The sequence below is a fragment of the Gekko japonicus genome, unplaced genomic scaffold (genome assembly GCF_001447785.1).
Source record: "Gekko japonicus isolate JY-2015 unplaced genomic scaffold, Gekko_japonicus_V1.1 scaffold3278, whole genome shotgun sequence".
In the NCBI taxonomy this organism is placed as follows: Eukaryota; Metazoa; Chordata; class Lepidosauria; order Squamata; family Gekkonidae; genus Gekko; species Gekko japonicus.
Genome location: NW_015172647.1, coordinates 79619 through 88414, shown reverse-complemented (window position 1 = coordinate 88414; position 8796 = coordinate 79619). Strand labels below are relative to the sequence as shown.

General features: G+C 49.2%; 1 protein-coding gene and 1 pseudogene across 1 annotated transcript in view; one reads left to right on the top strand and one right to left on the bottom strand.

Annotated features, from left to right (window-relative positions):
* STXBP5L (syntaxin binding protein 5 like) overlaps positions 1-8796 on the bottom strand; it is a 130369-nt gene that overhangs the window by 77526 nt on the left and 44047 nt on the right. The gene's annotated exons all lie outside the window — the stretch shown is intronic.
* LOC107119255 lies at positions 3807-4187 on the top strand (annotated as a pseudogene).

Here is an 8796-nt window from a genome sequence, read left to right as displayed (position 1 = left end):
AGAAGAAGAAGAAGAAGAAGAAGAAGAAGAAGAAGAAGAAGAAGAAGAAGAAGAAGAAGAAGAAGAAGAAGAAGAAGAAGAAGAAGAAGAAGTGGTTTTTATATCCCGCTTTTCTCTACCCTAAGGAGTCTCAGAGTGGCTTGCAATCGCCTTCCCTTCCTCTCCCCCCAACAGGCACCTTGTGTGGCAGGTAGGGCTGAGAGAGCTCTGAGAGAACTGGGACTGTCCCAAGGTCACCCAGCAGACTTCATGAGGAATAGAAGTGGGGAATCAAACCTGGTTCTCCAGATTAGAGTCCACTGCTTTTAAACAGTGCACCACACTGGTTTTGCCGCCCTTCTGGATTTTCTCTCATTCCCCACTAACAGAGGAGCCCCCAACTCTCTCAGTGCAGAACTCTTCTTTAGGATGCTTCCTCTCCTTGGCCATCAGCACTGTCAGAGACAGCACCAATCATCTCTTGGGGATAGGAAGTAGAGAAGGTAGATCTCCATGAGCGGTTGTGAGGGTGGAGTGAGCAACAGAGGTGCCCAGGTGTCCTCCATCTCAGGAGCTTACAAGGCCATCAGAAGGAACCAGTATGGTAATAATAACAATAATCGTATGGCATGGTGTGTAATATATCCAGGAGATCCTATAGCCAGTTTGGTGTGGTGGTTAGGAGCACGGACACTAATCTGGGAGAACTGGGTTTGATTCCCCACTCCTCCACATGCAGCTGCTGGGTGACCTAGGGTCAGTCACAAGTTCTCTCAGAGCTGTTCTCTCAAGAGCAGTCCTCAAAAGAGCTCTCCCAGCCCCACCTACCTCACAGGATGTCTGTTGTGAGGAGCGAAGGGAAGGAGACTGTAAGCCCCTCTGAGACTCTGACTGAAGGGTGGGGTATAAATCCAATCTCTTTTCCTCCTCCTTCTTCTAAACCAATCTCTTCTCCTCCTCCTCCTTCTAAAATTGTCTGGCAGCCTCAAATTCTAGATCTTTTAGCATTATGCACCACTAGATGGCAAGCTAGACTTCTTTTTTGAGCTGAGAGAGATCTGAAAGAACTGTGACTAACCCAAGGGCACCCAGCTGGCTTCATGTGGAGGAGTGCGCAATGGAACCCGGTTCTCTAGATTAGAGTCTGTTGCTTTTAACCGCTATACCACACTGGCTCTCACCAGCATGGTGTATTGGCTAGAGTGTTGGGCTAAGAGCTGGGAGAATCAGGTTGGAATGCCCACTTGTGTCATCGAAACTTGCTGGGTGACCTTGCGCCAGGCATTTTCTCTCAGCCTAACCTACCTCATAAGGTTGTTGTGAGGCTAAAATGGAGGAGAGGAGAATCGTGGAAGCCTCCTTGGGTCCCCGTTGGGAAGAAAGGTGGGGAATGAGCAAAGTAAATAAAAACAAAATAATAAGGTTTCGTGCAGAATGCCACCAGATAATGAACAGTAAATTTCCAGCTAACGTTTTATGATCTGTTGATTGCAGTTATCTTCTGCCCCCTCCTCCGTCCTACAAGCAGCTCACACAAAATTCATTTAAGTTATCTGTATCTCCAAAGGTGACATTCCCTTGCTCAAAAGCTAGTTGAATCCGGCTCTAGGGGGTGGTGCTCATCTCCATTTCCAAGCCAAAGAGCCAGCGCTGTCCGAAGACGTTTCCGTGGTCATGTGGTCGGCATGACGAAATGCCGAGATGCACGGAACGCTGTTATCTTCCCACCGAAGCGGTACCTATTTATCTACTTGCAATTTCTTGCTTTCGAGCTGCTAGGTTGGCAGGAGCTGGAACCAGAGACAGGTGGGGAATGAATGAATGAATGAATGAATATGGCCTCTAAAGACGACAGAAGGCTTTTTCTTGATTTTCCTGTAACAGGGCTGCCCCTCTGAAAGTTGGGGGGGTTGCCATTCCCCAGTTGGGGGCAGGGGACCCCCTAGTTTTGTGGGCTCCTGCCCGCTGCCAGCCAATTGGGAGGAAATCCTCCCCCCCCCCAAACAGCAACGTTACTGGAAATAAACGCGACATGCCTACATCACCCGGAAGTGACGTAGACATGTCAGTGACGGGGGGGGCAATGCTCTGGTTTGGGGGCAAAACTCTATGGCTTGAGGCTGATTGGAACACAGAGTTTTGCCCCAAAACAAGAGCATCGCCCCTGACATCACCGATGCGCCTAGGTCACTTCTGGGTGACGTAGGCACATCACGTGACATGACGTAAATTCCGGTGAGGTGGGCACGTCATGTGACAAATGTTTCCAGCTCCTGGAACGTCCCCCTGCCGGCATTTCCGACAGACCTGGCAACCCTAGGGGGAGGGCAAAGTAAAATTTGCAAACTGTTCCTTTGCGACTCAGTAACATTTTCCTGCTCCTATTATCCCACACACACACACACTTCCCAAAGGACAGTTCTCTCCAAACGTACATTTTGTTCAAGTCCCATTAGCCTTCCCTAGTCCTCAGACCACAAAAGATAAGAGCTTTTAAATCATATGGCTCTACAGGTATGACCGATCGCATGAGCAAAAGACTGGGGAAACCGGCAAAAGGCTTCTCTGGATCTCTGTACCGGTTGCAGTTTTCTCATCTGCAGTTCCAGACTGCGGGAAGCCCCAGGATTAGGTCCGTGTCAGATGTTCCTCCTTCTCCGGCGCTGAGACTGCACCTGGCCAGCCTTTGACTGTCCTGATGGCCTCTTTTAGGTTGGCCAGTCCAGGTTGGGAAATTCCCAGAAATTTGAGGGTACAGTCTGGGGAGAATGGGGTTGGGGGAAGGGAAGCGCATCAGTGTTAAAGATGTTGATGATTCTTTTTGAATGAAAAGATAAAATGAAGCCAAGATTCTCTAACCCAGGGGTGTCAAACTCATTTGTTATGAGGGCCGGATCGGACATAAATGAGACCTTGTTGGGCCGGGCCACGTGTGCCATAAAATGTCATGCCAGGTAGCAGAGATATAAACTTTATAAAGGACACAAACACAAAGGGTTTTTTTAAATTTTGAATAAAAACATGCTTAAAACATCAGCACTCTTGCGATATTTTGTTTATTTAACAGTGTCTGATAACTGACATCTCTTGCTCTGAATTATTGCATTAAAATGTCTGTGCTGTTGCAATCTTGAGTATGCTGTTCAAGTGTGTATCTGTAAGCTGCAAACCTACAATGACGCAGCAGCAGCAGAACTGGAAGAAGAAGCAGAAGACAGCCAGTTCCACTGCGGGCCTGATAGAAGCCCTCCGGGGGCCTAATTCGGCCCCCGGGCTGCATGTTTGACACCCCTGCAAGTCTAGTCCTACTTTCACTTGTGTACTCTACCTCCAGACAAACCAAAAAAACAACATCGAGGCATACCTCTTGGCAGGACAATGATGGTCTGATACAGGAAAGCTATCTGGACACCTAGGGCTTCTTAAGTCCACACATATCTGAATCAAGTGACCACATACAGAACAAAGTAGTGTGAAAAACCACTACCTATGTAAGGTTGTCAACTCTGGATTGGGAAATACATGGGGATTTTTGGGGTGGAGCCTGGGGAGGGCGGGGTATGGAGCAGGGAGGACCTCAGCAAAGTACAATGCCATAGACTCCACCCTCCAAAGCAGCCATTTTCTCCAGGCGAACTGGTCTCTGTCAGCTGGAGATCTCCAGACCCCACCTGGAGGTTGGCAACCCACAGAGACCTGCTGCCAGCCCACGTTGACTATACTGAGCTTGAGAGAGCCATGGTCTGGCTCAGTTCAAGGCAGCTTCCCATGTTCAAACACAGCTACTCAGAATGAAGATCACGCTCCGGGCCGCGCCTGGCTCCGCCATGCCTTCCAAGGACGACAAGGAGAAGAAGAAGGACGCAGGTAAGTCGACCAAGAAGGACAAGGACCCCATCAACAAGTCTGGTGGCAAAGCCAAGAAGAAGAAGTGGTCCAAAGGGAAAGTGCGGGACAAGCTCAGCAACCTCGTCCTCTTCGACAAAGCGGCCTACGACAAGCTCTGCAAGGAGGCGCTCAACTACAAGCCCATCACACCGGCCGTGGTCTCTGAGAGGCTGAAGATCCGAGGCTCTCTGGCCGGGGCCGCCCTCCAGGAGCTGCTCAGTAAAGGTTTAGTCAAGCTCATGTCCACACACAGAGCCCAGGTGATATGCACCCGCAACACCAAGGAAGGGGATGCACCAGCTGCTGGAGAGGACACTTGAGAAGGATCAGAAGTGATGCTTAAACTCTTGCGTATGTTCATAAAAAGGAAGAAGAAGAAGAGAAGAGGAGGAGGAAGAGATTGGATTGATACCCCGCCCTTCACTACCCGAAGGAGTCTCAGAGGGGCTTACAAACTCCTTTCCCTTCCCCTCCCTACAACAGACACCCTGTCGGGTAGGTGGGGCTGAGAGAGCTCTGACAGAAACTGCTCTTTTCAAGGACAGCTCTTGTCTGAACTATGGCTTGCCCAAGGTCATCCAGCAGCTGCGAGTGGAGGAGTGGGGGATCAAACCTGGTTCTCCAAGATTAGAGTCTGCGCACTTCACCACTGCACCAAACTGGCTCTCAGTTTAAAATAATTGAACTTTTCTTTAAAAAAAAAAAAGATCACGCTCTGAGACGGGGGCTTCGTAAGGCCTAGCCTGGAGGGACCAGATTAGTCCCAGCCAGGCACTGGGGCATACCTAGATTTCACCCCTGGGGGGACAGATCCGTCGTCAAGACTTGGGGCAGACATGCCATCTTGATAATGCAGGAAGCAAGCTTTGGATCCCGAATGCTGGGAGATCTGGTTTGAGACTCCTTCCTCCCCTCCTTATATGAAGGACATGGGACCTACTCAGGGGTCATTTCGTAGAAAAAGAGGTGCAGGAGCTCATTAGCATAACTCATTAGCATAACTTATTTGCATATGCCACACCCCCTGACATCACCGGAAGTGTGTCAGAAGGCAACACCTACCACTCAGGCTCCCCTGGACTGTTTGGGATTGCTAGCTATTGGGGAGGGGGGAACATGCTGCTCTGTCCTGGCAGAGGAGGGAGAGCTTGTACCTGAATAAAACTTGGTCTTAAAGGTGCCACTGGACTGTTTTGGACCGGGGGGCTGGGGGGAGCTCTGCAACTTACCTGGCTGTTTCTTGCTCTGACTGAAGGCTGCTGGGAGCAGGGGGTGGGGCTCTTTACTGCCGGAGCTCCACTCCTGTGTGCTCCTGCAGGAAATGACCCTTGGACCTACCCTGCTAGTCTTTGCCTGTGCAAGTTAAACTGTATTGAAACAATCTCACACATCTTCTTTCCCTGCAAACATTCGTTTTTAAGTATTTTAACCCTATTCTCGAAAAAGAGACGGGATTGTCTGATCCTATTAAGGTCCGATGTATTTTGAAAGATGTTTCTCCTGGCATTGCTGAGGAGGTTGCTTCGTTTCTTCAGTGCGCCGCAAAGATCCGTCAGGATAAGACATGGTGATGATTCAATGTTCTATTTAAATTTTAACGGTGTAAGTCTTTCTTTCTGCTCCTCTTATTTTGACAAGGCTGTAATCTGTCCTAGTTTATTCTGTATGCCATTTAAGGTTTGATTCGATTCGACTCGATCTGGGCTTGTGGGCGTGTGAGGCAAATGATAAATTGAGGCAAGGAATAAAATCCCTGAAAGTTGCAAAGTGGTGAACGACGTCCCTCGCTTCAGGCAGAAAAGTTGGAGCTGGACGTGAATGGGCTTTCCTCAGGAGGAATACCACGCTCCTTCTTCAGACACTGCAAACCCCACTGTTCCCTAATTACCCTAGCGAAGAGACAAAATGGGAAAGCGAGATGGGAAAGTGAGATATCCAGGGGTCATTTCCTGCAGGAGCCCACAGGAGTGGAGCTCCAGCAGTAAAGAGCCCAGGGGGCGGGCACATGCAACAAGCCCCGCCCCCTGCTCCCAGCAGCCCCGGGCCATGAGGAGCTAGAAGCAGCCAGGTAAGTTGCAGTGGGTGTTGCCTTCTGACACACTGCTGGTGATGTCAGGGGGTGTGGCATATGCAAATAAGTTATCCTAATGAGTTATGCTAATGAGCTCCTGCACCTCTTTTTCTACGAAATGACCCCTGGAGATATACTTTGAACAGGCAGACAAGACTCAGTCCGCAGTGCCCAAATCAAGTCCACAGAATGAGATTCTGCCTATCCGTCGTACCCCTCCTTCTCCGCCATCTTTTCCCTGGCTGACTCTGCACTGGCTCTTCCCTCGGTTGTTTTACGAAAACCACGTTGGAACAGAAATCCCTCTCCGCCTTGCATGCTGGTTTTGTACCTTCTGCATAGATTTGTGCAGGCCTGTAGCCAGGATTTTGTCATTCAGGGGGCCTTTAAATAAGTCAGGGGGCACTGACGTCGCAAAATAAAATGTTAAAAACTCACCTTTGCGGCATTCACACTCTGCTTGCCTACATGGGGAAGCAAGCCACACTTGGGGAAGGGGTGGTGGTGGGGAGTCCTCCAGGTGGCCCAGAAAGCCGGGGTTCCTGGGGGTTGGATGGAAGTTGGGGGGCCTCAGCGGGAAGTAAGGGGGGCCAGGCCCCAAAATGCCCCACTGTGGCTACAGGCCTGGATTTATGGCCGTTTTATGGCATTCATGGGTGACTCTGCAGTCAGTACGGCATTGCCCCAAGGTATTTGTTAGTGATTGGCCCATTCTGCATCTAGCATTCCCTCCACTGTTTTACCAAACCCACACTGGAGCAGAAAAAGATGTGGCTCAAAACCACATTTAAAAAAAATACCCTGGGCCAACACTGTACTGACTGCTGAGTCACCCCTGAATAGCCATAAAACAGCCATAAATCTATGTAGACGGTACCATAAAACCGAGAGATCAAAGGAAGCGAAACCGGCATGCAGTGTGGACGGTTCAGTAAAATCCGACAATCAAAGAAAGTGAAAGTGGCATGCAATGTAGAGGGGAATTTCTGTTCCAACGTGGGTTTGATAAAACAGCGGAGCAAATGCTAGAAGCAGAATGGGCCGTTTTGAGCAGCACTTTTTCCTCCCAGTTGAGAAAATGTGGAGCAAATGCTAGATGCAGAATCGCCCACCATTAAAATCACTCTGCTTATACATACAGGTCTTGAAGCTCCAGGACTGGTTTTAATCAAAAGCCTCATCGTGGGTGTGTGTGTGGGGGGGTGGTTTCGAGCCAAGGAAGTAAAGAAGGGAGAGGGGACCTGAAAGATCAGAAGAGAGACCCCTCCTCTTGGAGACGGTCCGGATCTCTGATGTTCCAGAGAACGTCCTGAGAAACCTCTCTCTTACCTTCCCAGCAGTTCCTCGTAGATTCGACTCACCGTCTGAAAGTCTTGTTCCTTAAAAACACGTGCTAGGGTGATAGACAGGATGAAACCAGAATTGGAAGAAGCAGTTATTTTTGTCAAAGGTTCCCAGAGCTGTGAGGCTGGTGGTGAGCACTCTTTCTATTACTCAGTCTGGAGCGACTATCGTCTTCTGGTCATGTCGAGTGCTCAGATCCTGCCTACTCCCACAGGCAAGTATAGATTGAGTGGCTCTTCAGTGCCATCCAGTGTTCCTTCTAAGCTGAGTTAGTGTGAGCCAGCTCAGTTTTTTAGCCTCCAGCTCACACATTTTTGTCTCGGCTCAGGAAGGAGGGCTCCAGAGCAAGCTAATTTATGCAGCAGCCAAATTGCTCGCTCACAACTTTAATGCCAGTAGCTCACAAAGTAGAATTTTTGCTCACAGGACTCCACAGCTTCGAGGGGGCATTGGTGCCATCTAGGATGTTCTCTACAACTTCTTCCTCCGGTACTTGATTACATACAGGGAGGTGTGCATGTGTTATTTGACTGGGGAGAATGAAAACAATGATTCCTCATCTATCTGTCTGTCTGTCCGTCCAGCCATCTTTATTTTACCCTTCCCCTAAGGAGTTCAGGAAAGCATCCATAATTCCCACTCACATCCACCTGCCTATAGATAACTGGGTCCACAGTCATACAGTGAACTCAGGGTAGGGTGGGCATTTGAGGCAGGGGGTGGGGGGTTCCCAACACTAGCCACATACTACTCAACCAGGCCTTGCCTTCTTGAAGCCCTTGTCCTTCCCTAGCAGAGTCCAGTTCCTGGAATCTGAGATCTTCTGAGGAGAAATGGGAGGAGGACCAGTAAACAGTGAGCGGTGAAAGGGTTCTCCGCTCCTCAACCTGTTTTGCTGTTAAAATTGGTTCCATTCACTCCTCTTTCCTTATGACTGGGGAGGTTCCACGTCTCAACATACGGTCGCCATACTGATTTTCACTCTCAGTCTATTGCTGCGTTCCGTGTCACACGCAGAACTGAATGTATCTCTGGAGATAGGGGCTGGTTTATTTTTTACCTATTAGAATATGTAAAAGGATCTCAGCACCGGTGTGGTTCTGAACCTTAAGTAATCTGTGGCTTCAGAGGGTCTGTGAATCGGGCTCAAAAAGAAAAAGAAAGGTTTTTTAATTTGATTTCCTTCCTGTTATTTTAAAAACTATCTTCGTGGGAAAATAAATCTGTTAATGTCAAATTGTGTTATTAAGATACTGTTTCATTCCAGACAAGCATAGAGTGGCACTGCATGCTAGTGTATCCAATCAGGTAACACACAATCCTCATCATCGCTGTGTTGCACTGTTTTTCTGGGAAGGGTTTCATAGCTTCAGGGCTACTTTTGGGCCGGAACGCACAGGAACGGAGTTCCGGCTGGCTTCAGAGTTGGCCACGCCCACTACAGTTAAAACGTCTGTGCTCGTGGCTACAGAGGGAAGGCCTGGAGAGCAAAACCCCCCCCCACGACTCCGAAG